The 19,344-nt window shown below is 37.8% G+C and overlaps 1 long non-coding RNA gene across 10 annotated transcripts; it reads left to right on the top strand.

The window, feature by feature from the left end:
* The first annotated feature begins 212 nt into the window (after nt 1-212).
* LOC110008539 (uncharacterized) lies at nt 213-18,744 on the top strand. 10 transcript variants are annotated; one of them, XR_016044695.1, is made up of 7 exons: nt 213-4,191; nt 5,478-5,708; nt 5,915-6,227; nt 8,069-11,592; nt 13,703-13,770; nt 14,098-14,204; nt 14,309-15,825. It is a non-coding gene; the product is annotated as an uncharacterized LOC110008539 (long non-coding RNA). The 10 variants fall into 10 exon arrangements; XR_016044696.1 differs by adding an exon at nt 17,733-18,744 and having other exon boundaries at nt 8,069-14,204; nt 14,309-14,429; XR_016044694.1 differs by adding an exon at nt 17,733-18,744 and having other exon boundaries at nt 8,069-14,204; nt 14,309-14,437.
* The last annotated feature ends 600 nt before the right edge of the window (nt 18,745-19,344 follow it).

Raw genomic sequence — 19,344 nt, 5'->3', positions numbered from 1 at the left:
GCCTAAAGAAAGACACATAGCCTTGGATGACCCAGTTCATGAAAGAGGAATATGGAAACTGATATGTCTTCAATTGATTGAAATATAAGTATAAGCAATTTAGGACAAAGTACATGGAAGTGAAAAATTTTTGTCACAATAAGCTTTTGGGTTAGATCATACTAGAAATATGGTGACTATTAAACGAGTCCTATGAGCTCAGTATACAGTGGTGAGTTGAAACACCTTCATTGTCTATTTCTATATGGTTATGCTAGTTTCAGTGTAATGTTCCTACGAATTCAATATATACATGTGTTTTATTTACATGAGAATAGTTTTGCAAAAAAATACAATGGTAAGGCATTGCCTTTATGCTTCAAGGACTTGGAGAGCATATTTGGCAGAGAGGCGGTAGAAGGAATGAATGCATTAGGGGGAGGTGGCATAACTTTGAGTAGGCATGGCCTCCAAGACACTCAAAGCCCTTCTCATGATACTAACCAAGGAGGTATCGATGCGCCACTAGATCATACCCCTGGCACATCTGTGCCAATGGCAGACTTGGGGGTTGAGAAGGGCTCCAGCTCTTACTCATCTGACGGCGCATTGTCCTCTGAGTCAAAGAGGGGGCACTCTCAGAGTCCAACAGGAGCTCAATGAAGGAAAAAACAACCCACAACAATTGATACAATGGTCGACATTATGGCCACGATGGCATGTACCGTGAAGGACTGGGCAACCGCTACTATTAGCAGGATGAACAATCATCCTGCAGCTGTTGTTGCTCAGGCAAGGAAGGATAGAGAGCAATGCACATGGATTGTCGAAGCCTTGTGGAAAAAGGGAGAAATAGGTATTCATGTCCTCATATCTTCGTCAAGGCATCTCGGATATTTCAAGACTCCTCAAGTATGGAGCTATTTTTTACCTTGGAGAACCTAGAGGGTGTAGTGGCCTAGTTGGAGGATACGGTGCAGCGCATGCAATAGTTTTAGTTTCCTCCTTTAAGATGTTGATGAACTTCAAAATACTTTGTTTTTGCGAACAAAAATTAATTTTGGTGTCTACTTTTGGAAGGATCTTCATATGAAGATATGAATGCTTGTTTTCTGTGTGCCTGGCAGTTTGAATAGATCTTTCATGGATCAGTTCAACTTTATTTTTATTCTTTATAGATGGGTCAGGATAATGGCTGTCATTATGGTTAAGGCAAGTATGAAATTTTGTTTTATGGATGGTAGTTTAAATGGATTTATCTTTTGTATATGAGTTCAATTTCTGTTTACTAATTTATGGATAGGTCAGGATAATGCTTGTCCTTATGTCATTATGGTTATTTCAGACTATGGAATTTTTCTTTATGGATGGTAGTTTAAATGGATTGATCTTTTGTGGATAAGTTCAATTTTAGTTTATTGATTTATGGATGGGTCAGGATAATGTTTGTCCTTATGTCATTATGGTTATTTCAAAATATGGAATTTTGTTTTTTGGATGGTAGTTTAAATAGACTGATCATTTGTGGTTCTGTTCAATTTTAGTACATTACGTTAACTTGTTTGTTTTCCTTTTGGGTGATCCTGATATGAACGACAATTATCACTCACGACTCTATGGACCCCCAAGACGAGGAGTTCATGTTCATATTTTCTATCCTGTATGTGGCATTTTGCTTAACATATTGGCACAACTAGTCAAGTGAGAAGGCAGCGTGTACTTACCTCAGTCCTAACTGGGCCCAAGTATGTCGAGTACTTACAAACGGGGCATCCTTGTCATTCCTTCGATATGTTGCGAATGGAGAAGGGCATCTTTCTCGATCTGTGTAATCTACTAAAGGACAGGTCACTTATTATAGATACTAGACACTTGATAGTGGAGGAGCAAATTGCCATATTCTTAAGTACCCTGACACATGATCAATGAAATAGGGTTGTTCAAGAACCCTTTCAACATTCTGGCCAAACCATTAGTTTCTACTTTAACAAAGAATTGATTGTGATATTACAATTATGACCCCTGTTCCTTCAACTTCCTGGCAATGAAACACCTAAGCACATTGAGGATGACAAGGAGAGGTTTTTCCTAAATTTCCAGGTGAGATACCGTCTTCTCCTTTTTAAGGTGGTTCAATCAATAGTAAAACTATTAATAATGGTATAGGTACTTTGACTTTTAATAGGAATGCATGGTAGCGACTGACGGGACATATATCCCTGCACGAGTTAAGAGTGAAATGCATCAACGCTACAGAAATATGAAAGGATTCTTAAGCCAAAATGTTATGGCTGCAGTTGGGTTTGACATGTAGTTCCAATATTGCCTTGCTGGATGGGAGGGCTCCACATTAGACTCTTGAGTCCTACTTGACGGGATCGGAAGGGAACATAATCGTTTGGTGGTTCCTGAAAGTTAGGCGACATGTTTATTTTGCAATGTCATGCTATAATGCGTAACTCTATTTTTTCATTTCGATATGTTCCAAGAAAATATTACCTCGTAGATGGAGGCTACCCTGTATTGCAGATTCCATTATCATTTGAGTTACTTTGCAACAGGTTTCCAAGGTCCTCAAGATGAGAAGGGGTTATTCAACTGAAGGCACTCAACTCTTAGGAATGTGGTCGAAATGACATTCGGGTTGTGGAAGGTGCGATTTCTGATTCTAGGGAACCAAATGCAGTAACTTCTAAGAACTCAAATCAAGATTGTTATTGCAACTGCGATTTTGCATAACTACATCATGATATCACGAGGAGCAAATAGCAGGAGGGAGTTGCGATTTCGGAGGAGAGTTGAAAGACAAATGCCTGGAGGGGGAGGGGGGGCGAGGGGGAGAAGACAATTACACCAACTGAACTCATGGACAAGACGTTCATGATGATGGCGTGGAACTCCGAGATGCAATTGCATCTCAATTGTGGCATGCATATGTTAATTGATGGGGGTGATTTGTTTTTTTAGACATGTAAAATTGTGTTACGAACTTCACCTATTTCTTTGTCTTGGTTAGATATGTGCCAAATATTTATGTAACTGTAACTTGTCTAGTGCGATTATATAGAGAACATATTCTAGCTATTGGCTTTTGATCCACATCTCCTTGATGGAGAAAAAGCTTGTCCTTCATTGTTCACATGATTCATCAAAAATGCAAGACTTCATTGTTATTAACTTTTTATATCGCATGCTGATGAGTCTACCATTTATATTGGTTGTCATTATGTCCTTATGCTCAATCTTTTTACACTACTGAGAAATATGCACACTTATATTTGTAAACTGCATGCCATGGGATGGGATCTTAACCCTATGGGATATGTGGATTAAGTTTGTGTAAGTATCATGCGTGTTTTCTTTGACTTACACGTTGCACCTTTTGGTTAGTGTATATACAGGTGATTGTCATATAGGAGGACTCCTGTACAACTCATATGAGTGTTGAGGAATGAAATTACGTCTGCTTGTGCAGTTGGTATCCACTTGTTGCCCTTCCAGACTACTAGGTGTAGATTGGATCGGCAAAACTTTAGTCACAAGCTTAATTTCAAGCATATGACTCGCAACTAGTTTGATGTATTGATTTCAATAGACTAGCTATATCATGCAATTCAAGTTTAAGCTTCTTTCAAATAGTTTGATGTATTGATTTCAATAGGCTATATCATGCAATTCAAGTTTTTGCAGTTTCATAATTTGATATACCTCTAAGTTTTGTATGTCATTACTGTCCATTCATCTATCTATGAATAGCTCGCAAAAATTATTATATGGTCTTAAGGGAAGGCAGCCAGGGGTTTACGATTCCTGGACAAAGTGCGAGCAATACCTTATGTATTTCAATACGTAAGGTATTTCAACAATGCGTGACAACGAACGTGGCTTGATTTGGGGTTCGAACGACCGTTTTTCAAATTTGGTATTTTGGCCGAAGTTTTGTTTCCGGTGTCCGGAAATTGCAGCAAATTCGACTCCATTGTGCGGTGAAACTGACCGTCCATCACGTGCGAGGTTTGATTCAGATGAAGCCTCTGACCTCGTGCTCGTAATGGGCCTAGTTTGAGGTCGATCCGATACGCGGGCGTCATGATGTGGCTGCTTGATCAAGGCACGTTTTGGATCAGGGCTTGTTGTCCTACGGCTTCTGTAGTCCACAGGCTCTTCGTCAGCATTGCCTTAAACTTGTCAGATCGCGACGAAAATATGCAGGTATTCTTCGAAGACCCTTAGGCACAATCTTGAACCATCTTGGGAAATTCTGGGACTTTTGGAAATTTCACTTATGGACCAGGGCTTATTGTCCTACAGCTTCCGTAATCCACATGCATTTTGGTACCTACAGACCTAGGCTGTGAAATTATTTTTCCTTATTCACATCGGGGATCAGTGTAGAAAAATACCTTCAAACACTCACCATCTCAAAGTTTTCTCTGGGCACACAAGCTAAGGTCTAAAAAGTATAACATAAAATGATCCCGAAATGACCTTTTTATAAGCTGAAAATCATCTGGAATGAGTAACACAAGGGTTCTTAGCCTGGACTTCCGTTTTAGCAGTCCAAGGCTTGGACAACACTGGTAGTGTCAGTGTCGCCTAGACCTAAATGGTGCAGGTTCTATGAACCTGGCGAAAAATGAATCAAGACGGGTTGGCATGTAGAAACTACCAATTTGGTGCAGTCGGAGCTGGGCGACACCAGTGGTGTCTCTTAGACTAAATCTGATCAAAATTGGCTGATTCCAAGCTGGGATGATTTCTAGGCTGTTGGGATGTTGCCTACAAAAAATCAATCGATTTGGGTCAGGCTAGGCTAGGGGACACGTGTCGCTCAGACCAAATTTGCCTAGAATTGGCAGATTCTTGTCTAAGCTGATTTTGGGGCTGCCGGGATGCTTCTTGCTAAAAATCAGCCGGTTAGGTAAGTTTGGGCTAGGTATTGCCCAGGCGACACTGATGGTGTTGCCCAGACCAAATCTGCCAAGAATTGGCATGTTCTTGTCTAGGCTGATTTTGGGGCTGTCGGGATGCTACCTGCCAAAAATAGCTGACCGGGAAACACTGGTTTGTCACCCAAACCAAATTTACCCAAAATTGGTAGATTCCTGTTCTGAGGATATCTATGGGCTCATTTGATGCTGCTTGCCAAAATTTAAATCAAAACGAGATGTTTTACTATTTTTAATGATTTTTTCACTAAAACAAGGTATTCTGCATGATTCTAAATCACAGGGCAGACAATATGGACTATGGTGGTCTATGGTCTGGGGGTTTATTGGGATAGTGTGGTCCCAAGGCTGTTTGTGGTTTTGAACACCATTGAATTTGTCAATTTTCAAGATGGAGTGTCTACACTTTGTTAGTCAAATATTGTTGGAATATGCCAAATATATTTCTTTTTAATGCATTGATGTAGTCATGTGTTGAATTATTCTTATGACCGCGCAATATTGCTTTCAATTCATGTTGTTATCTTATGCAATTGACTATTTAATTAGGTATGGATGACGAAGTTATGGAGGTTGAGAGTGTAACCTCAAAGACGAAAGAAATACATCGGACTCGTAGGATGGAAATGACATTGCTAGATGCGCTAATTGAACATGTACAGGCATGCAATAAGCTAGAGAAGGACTTCAAACCATCACAATGAAATGTTGTAGAGAAAGCCTTCACCAACGCAACAGGCATGACTTTGAAGATCGAGAACTTCAAAAACAACCTCAAACGTAAGTTACAAATTACCAAATAGTTAATACCCTCGTAAACCACATTGGATTTGACTGGGACTCAGTGAGACAAATAATGATGGGTATTGAGGATCTTTGGGAATAGTACATTGCGGTTAGTTTATTCATTACTCTCTTTTGAGGGTATTTGCCAATTGTATTGTGAATTTTGATATTAATCATTAATAATTGCCCACATTGTATAGGCACATCCCAATGCCAAGCATATCAAGTGGAACCATTTCCCTATTATGAGGAGTTGGGCATAATCATAAGCAATTCAACGGCCGAGGAATAAGTACGAGGACAACAGCAACAGCCGAGCAAGATGCAATGCTGGAAGATGAAGACACCTGGTATGGATGTTGAAGACGAGGACATTCCTGACATGCCTACACATTCAAGGGCTAGTGAGAAGGATAAATCCCCTGCTTCAACTGCAAGTCGGCCAAGAAAGAGGAAGATGAGGGCAGTGGCTCATACCTTACAGTTGATGGTTGAAGTAGTGGTGGGCCTAAGGTTTGCATTTACACAATTCAAAAATGTTCCTAATGAATCGATGATGTTTGTGAGGCCATTTTCTAGCTTGAAGGTGTTGAAGATGATGTCACTTCAAAGGCATGCATGGGGATCAACTCATATGTGAATATGAGTAAGATCTTCATCAAGATGAATGATGCGAGAAAGTTGGCCTAGATCCAGTCCGAGTATGGAATTGGACCAAATGATTGTATCGGATGCCTATGGCCCTCTCAGAGTCTCTCTCTAATTTTTTTTTTTTTGAAAACTTTACATATGTATTTTGATTTATCCCTCTCTCTATCTCTCTGTCTTTCTTTTGCTCTCTTCCCTCTCTCTTGGGTACCATCCAAAAAAGGTCGTGGTTGTTCTCTCAACTCAACATTCTGCATCTCCAAATCAGTTTGCCTGTTATGTGCCCTTTGCTACTCTTTATCATTTCTTTGTTTCTTCTTCTTGACTTAGCATATAAGCCAAGTATAGATGGGTCTACAAAGTGAGCCTCAAGTTAAAAGGGATTCTTGAGCAGTATAAAACTAGTAGCGATCTTAGGTATGCACAGAATTGCTGGTTTGATTTGAAAAGAAGCTCATGACGCCCTTTGCTTTTCACTGGAATAGAAGTTGAAATATATTTTCTAGTCTCTAACTATTATCCGTCTCCTTTTCTGCATATATCAGTCACCTTTTCTGCATTCTCCAATTGTAGTAACTAATGTCCTTTTCTTGTAGAAATGTGGGCTTGACAATAAATATATTTTTTGAATATATTTTTATCCTAATTGCATTTCTTGGTGGGAGAAGATTTTGTATTTGTAAATGTTCAGAAAATTTTGTGTATTTTGTCGATTGCAGTGATCAAATATATAACATATATCCAACAAAGAATTGGATAGAGAGAGTGATGTAGATAGATAGATAGACAAATTTGTATGTCAAAGGCTGACTGAAATTCTATTGTATAGGTTTGGACATCAATATGGGACCAAGCACAAACAATTTATGCAAATGGCAATGTTACTTTTGTAAATTGGATAGTTTTACATGACAATTGTATTTTGATTGCTATTCTTCTAGCTGAAACTGATTAAAAATGCCTGATTCCTGGTACACATAAAACAATATATATGCTCTAGAAAAGAGTTGCAACATATTTTAGCTCAGATTAGCAGTAGGGTGCCTACTTAAATGTTTATGGGTCTCTTCCTATACACATTTATATAAGGTATCTTGGTTTACTTATATATGTTGTATTGCCAACACTTATCCTAAGGTTTCCTCTTTATTGTTCCATTTATTGTACTACACAATGCTAAAACCATTTTGACAGTAACATTTACATTGAGATAGAGGTTGGCATGAGAAAACATTTTGCTTCAGTCTTCAATGAGAATTCTATGTGACTTGTAGTGATATATATCATTCTTGAATTATTCCAAATTATCCATATGATTTTGCATCATATTTGATACCTAATTATGACTAGTTACAAAACATTTCATGCTCATGTGGGGCCTTTAAACCCAAATGCATGACCTTACAACTTCTACATAGTCTTACTGTCAACAAAACTTACATGTTCCTGAATTGTGTCGAAATTACACATGCATGTGTATCTATTCATACAAATAAATTGTGCTAGGCATGCATGTATATGCTGGCAGATGTGCATTTGTTTAAAGGAACCATTATTTATGAGGTGAATCGGGGTACAACAGAATGCATTGAATTCTTCTTATCATTTGTTGTGGTTTTATTGATAGATGATCTATAATATATCATTGTTGATACCCATAAATAGAATTTGGATTCTAACGCCTGTTCTTTTACTATCCCACGTAGAGTGCAAGAATTTTCTTGAGTACTGCAATGGGAAAGAGCTCCAACGCCATTCAATGCTTTGACCATTTGAGTATGCAGAGTGAACAACCAAAAAGGAACTATTGTAATACCAAAATAGGCTTCATATTGAAGAGGAGGACATTCCTGAGACGCCTACACATTCAAGGGCTAGTGAGAAGGGTAAATCCCCTGCTTCAACTGCAAGTCGCCCAACAAAGAGGAAGAAGAGGGCAGTGGCTAAAATCTTACAGTTGATGGTTGAAGTAGTGGCGGGCCTAGGGTTTGCATTTGTGCAATTAAAAATTTCTCCTAATGAATCGATGACATTTGTGAGGCCATTTTCTAGCTTAATGGTGTTGAAGATGATGTCACTTCGAAGGCATGCATGGGGATAAACTCAGATGTGAATATGAGTAAGATCTTCATGAAGATGAATGATGCGAGAAAGTTGGCCTAGATCCAGTCCAAGTATGGAAGTGGAGCAAAAAGTTGTATCTGATGCCTATGGCCCTCTCAGAATCTCTCTCGAATTTCTTTTTTTTTTTGAAAAATTTACATATGTATTTTGATTTATCCCTCTCTCTATTTCTCTGTCTTTCTTTTGCTCTCTCCCCTCTCCCTTGGGTACCATCCAAAAAGGTTGTGGTTGCTCTCTCAACTCAACATTCTGCATCTCCAAATCAGTTTACCTGTTATGTGCCTTGTGCTACTCTTTATCGTTTCTTTCTTTCTTCTTCTTGACTTAGCATATGAGCCAAGTATAGATGGGTCTACAAAGTGAACCTCAAGTTAAAAGGATTCTTGAGCAGTATAAAACTAGTAGTGATCTTAGGTATGCACAGGATTGCAGGTTTGATTTGAAAAGAAGCTCATGAAGCCCTTTGCTTTTCACTGGAATAGAAGTTGAAATATATTTGCTAGTCTCTAACTAATATCAGTCACCTTTTCTGCATATATCAGTCACCTTTTCTGCATTCTCCAATTGTAGTAACTAATGTCCTTTTCTTGAACTGCGTGGTTAGCATGCAGCCAGCCCGCATATTGTGGAAATGTGGGCTTGACAATAAATATATTTTTTGAATATATTTTTATCCTAATTGCATTTCTTGGTGGGAGAAGATTTTGTATTTGTAAATGTTCAGAAAATTTGATGTATTTTGTTGATTGCGGTGATCAAATATATAACATATATCCAACGAAGGATTGGATAGATAGAGTGGTGTAGATAGATAGATAGATAGACAAATTTGTATGTCAAAGACTGACTGAAATTCCATTGTATATGTTTGGACATCAATATGGGACCAAGCACAAACAGTTTATGCAAATGGCAATGTTACTTCTGTAAATTGGATAGTTTTACATGACAATTGTATTTTGATTGCTATTCTTTTATAGCTGAAACTGATTAAAAATGCCTAATTCCTGGTACACATAAAACAATATATATGCTAAGGAAAAGAGTTGCAACAGATTTTAGCTCTGATTAGTGGTAAGGTTCCTACTTAAACATTTATGAGTCTCTTCCTATACACATTTATATTAGGTATCTTGGTTTACTTGTATCTGTTGTATTGCCAACACTTATCCTTAAGGTTTCCTCTTTCTTGTTCTATTTATTGTGCTATACAATGCTAAAACCATTTCGACAGTAACATTTACATTGAGTTAGAGGTTGGCATCATATATGGCATCAAACAACATTTTTCTTCAGTCTTCAATGAGAATTCTATGTGACTTGTAGTGATATATATCATTCTTGAATTATTCCAAATTATCCATATGATTTTGCATCATATTTGATACCTAATTATGATTAGTTACAAAACATTTCATGCTCATGTGGGGCCTTTAAACCCAAATACATGACCTTACAACTTCTACATAATCTTACTGTCAACGAAACTTACATGTTCCTGCATTGTGTTGAAATTACACATGCATGTGTATCTATTCATACAAATAAATTGTGTTAGGCATAAATGTATATGCAAGCAGATGTGCATTTGTTTAAAGGAAACATTATTTATGAGGTGAATCGGGGTACAACATAATGCATTGAATTCCTTTTATCATTTGTTGTGGTTTTATTGATAGATGATCTACAATATATCATTGTTGATACCCATAAATAGAATCTAGGTTCTAAGGCCTGGTCTTTCACTATCCCACAGAGTGCAAGAATTTGCTTGAGTGCTGCAATGGGAAAGAGCTCCAACACGAGACAATGCTTTGACCATTTGAGTATGGAGAGTGAGCAGCCAAAAAGGCACTATTGTAAGACCAAAATGGGCTTCATAAATATAAGAACAGCACTGTACATGTACTTCCAAAACCAAATGACTTGCACTAACCGAGATTATTCATTATAAACGGGCTGATAATTCATATGTAAAAGCCAAAACAATTCACAAACTAAAAACTAGAAAGAATAAAACAGAGGCAAAGTGGGTCCAATTCCGTTAACTTAATTATATTTAACAATTTGTCAGCTTAAATAACTTTCAAAAGCTCCATAAACTTAATTACATTTTACAATTTGTCATCTTAAATAACTATAAGAAACAATGGAGATTTTTCCCAAAACAATTGATGAATTCATCACTCTATACAATAATTTTCCCCGTAGTAAACCACTAAACTGTGCCAAAAAAATGCTGCATGCAAAACCACTGAAATGTTATCCATAGAATGCTCTCTAGTCTTCCAAACCACTGAATTGTGGACCCCAAAATCCTCTTTTTGTGGCTTCCCAAACTCCTAAATTATGCCTCGGAGATCATGAAAAGTCTAGATCTCACATAACCAGCATAATCAGGCACCACCTCCAACATACTTATAGCAAATTTCAAATCCTCATCTTCAATAGGCATCACCCGATTAAGATCCATAACCCCCATTCTCTCTTCATTCCTTCTCTTTCCTCCCCCATTCTTTCTCTCTCCTCCCAATTCAACTTGAGAACCCATTGTCAACCTCTTTGAAGAATGATGAGCTTTCAACTTGGCTAGATGTTTCTCTCTGTCAAAATGTTTCCTCATATGGCCACCTAAAGCCTGACCTGAACTGAACCATTGGTTACACTTAGTGCATATATGGCTCCCTTGCCTTTCCGTGTGAAATTGGCTGGAATTCTGCTGATTTATAGTCTTTTATTGACAAATACTTTCAAGAAGCCCAACTAAATCTCAGACCAAATTCCAGAAACTTGAACATCCTCTTGTGATACTTCCTCGTCCTTTGAGTTATTAGCTGCAGAGACTCCAATGAGAAACTTCCTCTTCTTTGAATCATGGCAGTTTGAAATGATTTCACTTTCTTGGGGTTTGTCAGAATTAGCAACTGTCTCAATAGCTCTCGCCTCCCTCTTCACCTCGGTTTTCTTCTTCCATTGGCCCCGACGGTAAACTAAGAAGCTTTCATGGAGGATTTCACTGGGATCCAATTCCAGGCCTTCCTTGTCAGTTTCTTGTTTTTCCAAGAAACCAATTCCTCCAAATTTCTTTGACATTAAGAAAGAATGGGTAAGTGATGCACAATTTGTTTCATGCTTTTTGAAACTCCCTCAAATCTTTGTCTCTGCAAATCTTTACTTTCAGACCTGGCAGTTTTGTTCCTTCTTCTTCTAGATCCAGTGACTGACCAATTTGTGAGGGGAGAGAGAGGATAATGTTCTTTCGAGCTCTCTTTTGTTATAGTGCGGAAATTTCTTCTTGCACACAGCTAGTTCTTCTTGGTTATGCTTTGTTGTTTCCTCTGTTGTGCTCTTTCTTTCTCCTCTACAACCATCTTTTCTCCTCTCTCGCTCATCTTTCAAACCTATCTTATCACTATCAGTGAAACCTGCAAAAACCCAAAACCATGAAACTTCGATTTGAAAAAAACACATTCCACAATACTTTGATTACAAAAGGACCGATGTCAAAAAAAATTGATTTAGAAAGATGCAAACAAGGAAATTATTAGAAAATATCTTGATTGAAAAAGTATGCAGATAAGGAAAAGAATCTTGATTTAGAAATATGCAGCAGATAAGGAAAACATTAGGAAATAACCCACAAAAACTGCAAAAACTTACCATAATAGGATGCATGGGCTTTAACGTGAGCTCTGAGAGATTGCTCAAAGCCAAACTTCAGGTTGCAGACTTCACAGCTATAATGGCCTAAACCTCCAATGACCTGATAAAATTTATTTTTTTGATAAAATTATGTTTTTTTGATAAAAATATGTTTTTGATGAATATGACAAAAAAATTGATTCTTCTTTTTTTAATGTTGTATATTTTTTCTAACAAAAATAAAATAAGTTCATTATAATGTCGCTCAATCTTTTACTCGATGTTTTTTTGCTCAATTTTTTTAATTATGTTTTTTTATTGCATGATGTAGTTCTATTTGTAATAATAGAAATGGCACATTTTGTTTTTTTAAGTGCATGAAAAAGTTTTGATTGCCTTCTTTTCAATGAAACACTACACACTTCTCAAATTTGTTTTCTTAAGGTAAATGTTGGTAATAAAATAATTACATTAAATCTATGTTTTTTTTTTTTTTGGGGGGATTTTTGACCCATTTTTTTTTAAAAAATGTCTATCGGACCGGTTAGTTTGGTTCTGGATGTGACCGCTCCCGACCCTATGTCTAGTTAACCGTTCCGGTTCAATTTTGCGAACACTGATTCAGGGTTTTATTTCTTATTTACAGCTATGTATTGTGGCACTTCCACATGGAATTCATATTAATTAATAAAATAAAAAGAGAATTTTTATACTCCCTTGCATTCCACATAGCCACTTCTTTCAATCCTTGGACCTGGTAAGTTAGTGGGAGATCATCATCTGAACTAGCCTTAGGGGTTTCTGTGTATCCGCTATATGGAGGCCACTGCCAAAAGGAAGGATCAAACTTAACTTTGAGTGGTGCTCCTTTGGTAACCCATGGCCAGCTCGAATTGGTGGGGTATCTAGAAACCATTTTGGGTAGTCCCTTCTCTCCTCAAGGCTCAATGGCTGTCAGACATTACCCTTGCTGAGACACTTGTACTCCTGGATGGTCTACGAAGCTTGAAGAGCTAGGCTCGTAGGTTTTAGTGGAAGCTGGCTCTCAAAATGTCATTGCATGGGTTATCCAAGTCTTGTCATGTCCTCAGATACTCCATCAAGTTTTTGGCATTATTGCAGAATTGTGATCTGCCATTCTGATCTCCTTTGGACATATTTGGAGGGAAGCTAATTAAGCTGCCAGTGCTTTAGCTATAATGGAGTTTCTCGCCCCAATCTGTTCGTGACAAGATCAGTGGATGATTGATCCTAACATTCTCCCTCCTTTTCATAGGCAAAAGTTTTAACAAACTCCTGAATCATATGCATCTTTTGTATACGGAGAATTGTACATCCTCATTTATCAATAAAAAAAAGTCATTGATTGGAAAAAAAAGTAATCTATTTTCCTGTGTTATGTTCTCCGCCCCTATAATATGGTCATCATTTTATCTCATAATCTGCTAGGACTTAGATGTATCATTTGGTCTGAGTTTAGGCTCATAGAATCTCCCTTATTGAATGCTTAAGGTGCAGCTGATGGGCTTCTGTTTTGTGGATCCTCATAAGTAATAATTTTGTAATATGTGTAGGGATGAGTTCTCTCCTCTCTTCTCTTTGTGATTTGTGGTCCAGCAATCACTGCCTACACAATAGAAAAGTGAGTATTCGTAATTTATATACAGCTATTACAAACCTCCCAAGCTGGATGAGACGATGCTGCATGAATGTATGGGAGAGATTCCCGGACGGAGCACAATAAGATAAACATCAAGGAATGAAATATCCTTTTAAAAATGTGAATAGCCATCGTCTCAGAAATTTTGTTCTGTAGAGTCTGCAATATTATGAAGTATGAAAATGGTTAGCATGTTTGTTTGATGCTCAATTTGACGTATTTGCAAGTATTCAAAAGTTGTAGACTTGCATTATGTTCAAAGAGCTGTGATTTAATAATGGATTTGATAGGTTTCTCTGTCATCTACAGACACCAATTTTATGGTCGCATGGAATGGCTGATAAAACGATACTCTTTGAAGCTGGCAGGCTGGTCCTCCGTTCCTAGAACAAGCTGGTATTGGTTGCGAATTCAAGGTCTCTCTCTCTCTCTCTCTCTCTCTCTCTCTCTCTCGTGTGCACAGATACACAACACACATACCTTCGCAAGTAATTGGTGTGTATTTGTGGTGGGTTTGCAGGCATATCCAGACCTTGGACCTTCCATTACTGCTGAAGAGCTGAGTTCATTAGGGTTGTGGATCAAGGCTCCCTTGCAAAGTTCTTCATAAGACCTATTGGCATCCATTTTGGGTCTATAAGGTTGTCGGGTAATGCATTTTGGGTTGCAAGCCCAGCTCCTTTAAAAGTTTGTAGTTCTCTGCTTACGTTGTCATAGAGACCTATTTCAGCCACTGCCTCACTCAAGAAAGTATGGCCTATAATTTAAAGTGTTGCAACCTCAATGACATCTCTCTTTCCCTCTCAAAGAAAGTTGTCTTCAGAAGAATGAAAGTGCATCTTCTGTTTTCTTTGATTTCATAATGTGCCTCACATCTGTAGAGCTTATCCACATTAGTAGTCTCTAGCAAGTTGAACTGAGTGTACCATTCTCAGCTTCCAAACAATCAGATATTAAAGTATTAGCTATGCTACATAATTCTTGAGTTTCACTATTTCCCCGTCAACTCCCATATTCTACCTACTCTAAATTCTTTTTTGAGGATTCTCTCTTCCCTAAAATCTCTCAATAAGAAGACCGAATCCAATTAGCTACACAGTCCTTTGAACTCTCTCTCTTTGAAGGTCACATGCTCTAATCTTCTGTAGAAAGAAGGTCCCATTTTATTTTTATGACATATGTCCATCCCTTAACTGTAGCTTAATAACATGAGGTAGGAAGGAGTATGTGAGCTCTTTATCGAATTTAGAAAGTTAATGCATGTGATTTTCTCACTAAATTTTTTTAGAATTTATCCTAAATTCTAAATTTATCCTATATGAGTATGTTACTCTAAATTCCTTTTTCAGGGTTCTATCTTCCTAAAATCTCTTCATTTAGCTATATTATGCCCTAAAATCCCTCATATATTGTAGGCCCTTCTAGATATAAAGTTTCCCTTTATTCTTGCTACATGTGTCACCATTTAACTATGGCTTAATAATGATATAGATATAGTATAGAGAGATATCACTACAAGCCAGCCAAAGAAGGCTAGGCCTGGTCAAAGGATCCTGCCCCGTTCAGCATCTTAAAGCTCAATCATGCCAGGACTTTGAGGGGGACCCAGGCCCTGGAAGAGTAGGGAGCTTTGTTAGAGATAACAATGGGTCGATTCTTATTACGCACACTATGGTCTGCTAGCGTCTCTAACAATGGGTGCATCCTTATTACTCACTGTGGGGGTGGCTTAGTGATCCAAGGCCTCAGGCTCTAAGAGGACTGCTAGGTTCGTTTGATAATGGAGGCAGACTCAATTAACTTGTTCACTCCTGTTGGGACATGAACGAGGCATGCTCTTGCTAGGGATGGGGTTTAGAAACTTACACTTACTGTTACCAAGCTTTGAGTTTTGATATTGTTCCTTATCATGGTTCTGCAAAATCTATTACTTATCATAGCTATGTAGAATCTACTGTGCAGACTCATTTTTGTACACAAATAGAAATACACTTGTAATCAATTCTGATTACATTAATTAGTTGATTAAAAACAAAAGAGAACGTTTCCACATGTCAGCTCATGCACTACAATAATGTTGTCTCTGTCGTCTCATTAAAATTGACTACGGAGATGTTAGGTCAACTGGCAAGATAATAGATGGGGATTACCAGTACAAGGAAGCGCAGAGCACCAGAGCCATTTCAGCGGGGCCAATTCAACATGATTAGCAAAAATTTCCAAGCTGAATTTTAAGTCCTTGCAGTAGAGCCATTCAGTAATGATTAGTAGATACATTTCCAGAAGGTCCTACATAGCAAAACACCACATTGCCTCCGCTATCGAGGCAAACACCACCCACCTTTGCCAAACCTCGATTTCCTAAAGATGATCCATCCGAACTCAATTTGAAGCACCCTATCAATGGCGGCTGCCAAGTACACCTAGGTCTAACCTTAATAAAATTGAAAGTGATAAGCTTATCCAAATTCAACTCAACGTCCACCTCAGAAACACTTGAACCTTTCCTAGTAATACTAAACCAGCTCCAGACCCTAAAATAAATTCTATTATGTATCCCTTGAATCTTTGATGATACTCCAAATGTTCTATTCATTTCCAACCACAACTCCCATATAATAGCTGCTCGAAAAATGTCCCAGATCATGCCGCTTACTTTTGCAACTCCGACAAGCTTGAGATGGTCGAGGATGTCTTTATGAGAATTAGGACAGAAACACCTAGTTTTGGCATTGCCCAACACTAAATATGATAAGAGAAAAGACAAAGTAGAAATCAACGGTCTCTGTTTCGTCATCATTTTGGCAAAATAGGTATACATTTAACTAAGATTTTCCCTCTCTTCTTAATTGTGAATGGTTGGAGCTTTTCCTTGCGTCATTACCCATATAAAGGTCTGCATCTTATGTGGTACTCTCCACTTCCAAATTGCCTACCTTCAAATTAGCCTGGCTCCATCTAAACCGATCACGAAAAAGAACGGAGTCAGTTGACTTGACTGAGAAGATACCATCATATTTGAGTTCCCATACTGATTCATCCTCCATAGTACTAGATTTATGAATTCCCTCCATAACCTTCAACAATTCCAAGATTTGTTCAGCAACAATATTAGGAATTCTATTGTAAAGGCAATTGACATTACAAAAAATTGGAGTTCCCATTTCATTCACACACCTCCCTCACCTTTGCCATGGCTGAGCTATTCTTTGAAACGAATCTGGATATTAATATTTAAAAGTAATATCAAGGGCCCAAAGGATTGTCACCTTTCCAAACTGACCACCTTGCATGCCTTTTATAAATGAGTGCAAAGATAAAATGGATTTCCAAACATGAGATTGATGTAAACTATTACGGCCCCTAGCAATCAAATTATTTAAAGGGTCCACACCATACTTGCAACTAACACATTTTTTCATAGTTGTTGCTCATTATACATAGCCCGCCACCAACACTTGGCAATTAATGCCTGGTTAACTAACTTTTATTTTTAGATACCCAGTCCATTTCCTTTTTAGGAGTACAAATGCTCTGCCAATTCACTAAATGATACTTCCCTTTTCATCGGAACTCCATAAAAAATTTCTCATCAATTGCTCAATCTTTTTTATGATAATCTCGAATCTGAAATCGACATCCCCAAGTATTTGATTGGGAAAAACTCCACTCAACAATTCATAGCAGTAGCCAAACTTCTAACGAAAAACTCATCACATCCTACACCAACAATTAAAGTTTTTTTAAAATTGACTTTGAGCCCTAACGTCAATTCACAGCATCGAAGGAACTTTAGTATTTGGTCGCATTTTGCCCCACAAAATATAATGATGTCATCAGCATAAATAGAAATGGATTTCAAATTTCTTTTCCCTCACGTTGCATTAGGGTTCTTTTTCATCTCTCTTCCCCCACCCCAAGACTAGAGAATATGGTTTGTGCAGCGTGGATAAAGACTCATTGTGGGGAAGAGACACAGGCTCTGCCGCTTGGTTGACTCTGCGAATGGAGTTTTGATTCATCGACTTAGAGAGAGATGATGGGAAATGGTAGCACTGGCGATAGAAAGGGTTCTGTCGGGCTTATTCTAAAGATCAGATGGTGAAGACGGCATGATTTTGTTTTCGTTATTAATCTCCAAGTGAGTTGCAGAGCAAAACCACTTGGAGTTGTTCAGAGTTGGATTCTACCTTGGATGTAAATTTGAAAAGTCAGTTCTTATGAGCTGAAAACCTGTATTACGAGCAAGTTTCTCACCATTTTTGTTCAGCTTAATGTTCTGACAATTTTTTAGGGAGAAGGGGTTAATTTATTAATGCTCTTTATAAAGCTTGAACACTGCCAGCTGCGAATTTTGCAATGGTGTCATGCGATCTTGAGAAGTATTCCTTTGTGTGGCGTAAAATTTCAATAGCAACAAAAGTTATTAAGTTTTAGGAATAAAATTTAAAGCTCAGTTTTATCTGTGGTTGTCATGTTCTCTGTTGATTATGCTTGTCAATGGAGGAGCAAGGTTCGCTATTCAATGCTGGTAACCTTCCAAATACTTCAATCTGCGCAGCATACTTTGGCTCCCTTTAAGAAAACCCTTCCCGCCACTATGATTTCCTCCAAATCTCCTCGCTGCTAAAGCAGCCCCAAACAGCATTAGCTCATTTATGAAAAGGAGAAAAAGGGCAAAAAGAAAGGAAATAGAACTTATGTTTATCTTCATCACCTTGTGAGAGAATGATAAGAGCCGAAAATGGTTTCATAACAGTGGTTTCTGCCATTTTTGCCCTTCAAAAAATTAGAAAACTGAGAGATTTAAAAGAGAGAGAGTCAGAGATGAACCACGGCTTCCAGGCCCAGTTTACCTGAAATGAAATTCCAGTGCACACCATCCATTGAGATGGACCGTGCAGATCCAAGGGCCCGCACTATGATATATGTGGACACAGATCAAAAAAAGAAAAAGCAGTTTGCAAGCAATGGAACTCTACGAAAATTAGATCTTGGTTGTCCGTTCGCATCCAACCAAATTTAAACTTGAATGCAAATTTGTGGGCCGGCACGAAGTAGAAAGCAATAGAAGACTTGTCTTCTTTTTTATTTTTTTATTTTTTATTTTTTTTTATAGAAATTCCGAACTTTATTAATAAGAGATTAAAAAAGAAATTATAGAATTCCAGACAAGAGTCTCAATTAAAGCGGTGGCCAATACATTGGTTTCACAAAAAACATGCATAAAGGAGAAAAAAAAAGTCTAGACATGCCTCAAATTTGTATCAAAATAGACCAAAACTCTTAAGGCGATTTTTGTTCCCTATTACACCATATATTGAGTGAATCTCTTTCTACAAGACCTTAAATTCTTTGCCACAAAAAGTTTTAAACTATATGAACCCTAAATTCCTTGCCACATAAAGTTTTAAACCACGAGGATTTCTGCGCTGTTTTCACTCCCAAAGGGGCTGCATAAGAGAAGACAACAGTTCCATTCCAATCCCTCACCACTCCTCCAAAACCAGCTAACCCTGGGTTCCTTAACGAGCTACCATCAAAATTAAGTTTAAA

This window comes from Amborella trichopoda, chromosome 11, assembly GCF_054954075.1.
Source record: "Amborella trichopoda isolate Santa Cruz 75 chromosome 11, AtrichopodaSantaCruz75HAP2 v2.0, whole genome shotgun sequence".
Classification (NCBI taxonomy): domain Eukaryota; kingdom Viridiplantae; phylum Streptophyta; class Magnoliopsida; order Amborellales; family Amborellaceae; genus Amborella; species Amborella trichopoda.
The sequence above is the reverse complement of the archived record's forward strand: the minus strand, read 5'-3'. Positions and strand labels throughout refer to the sequence as shown.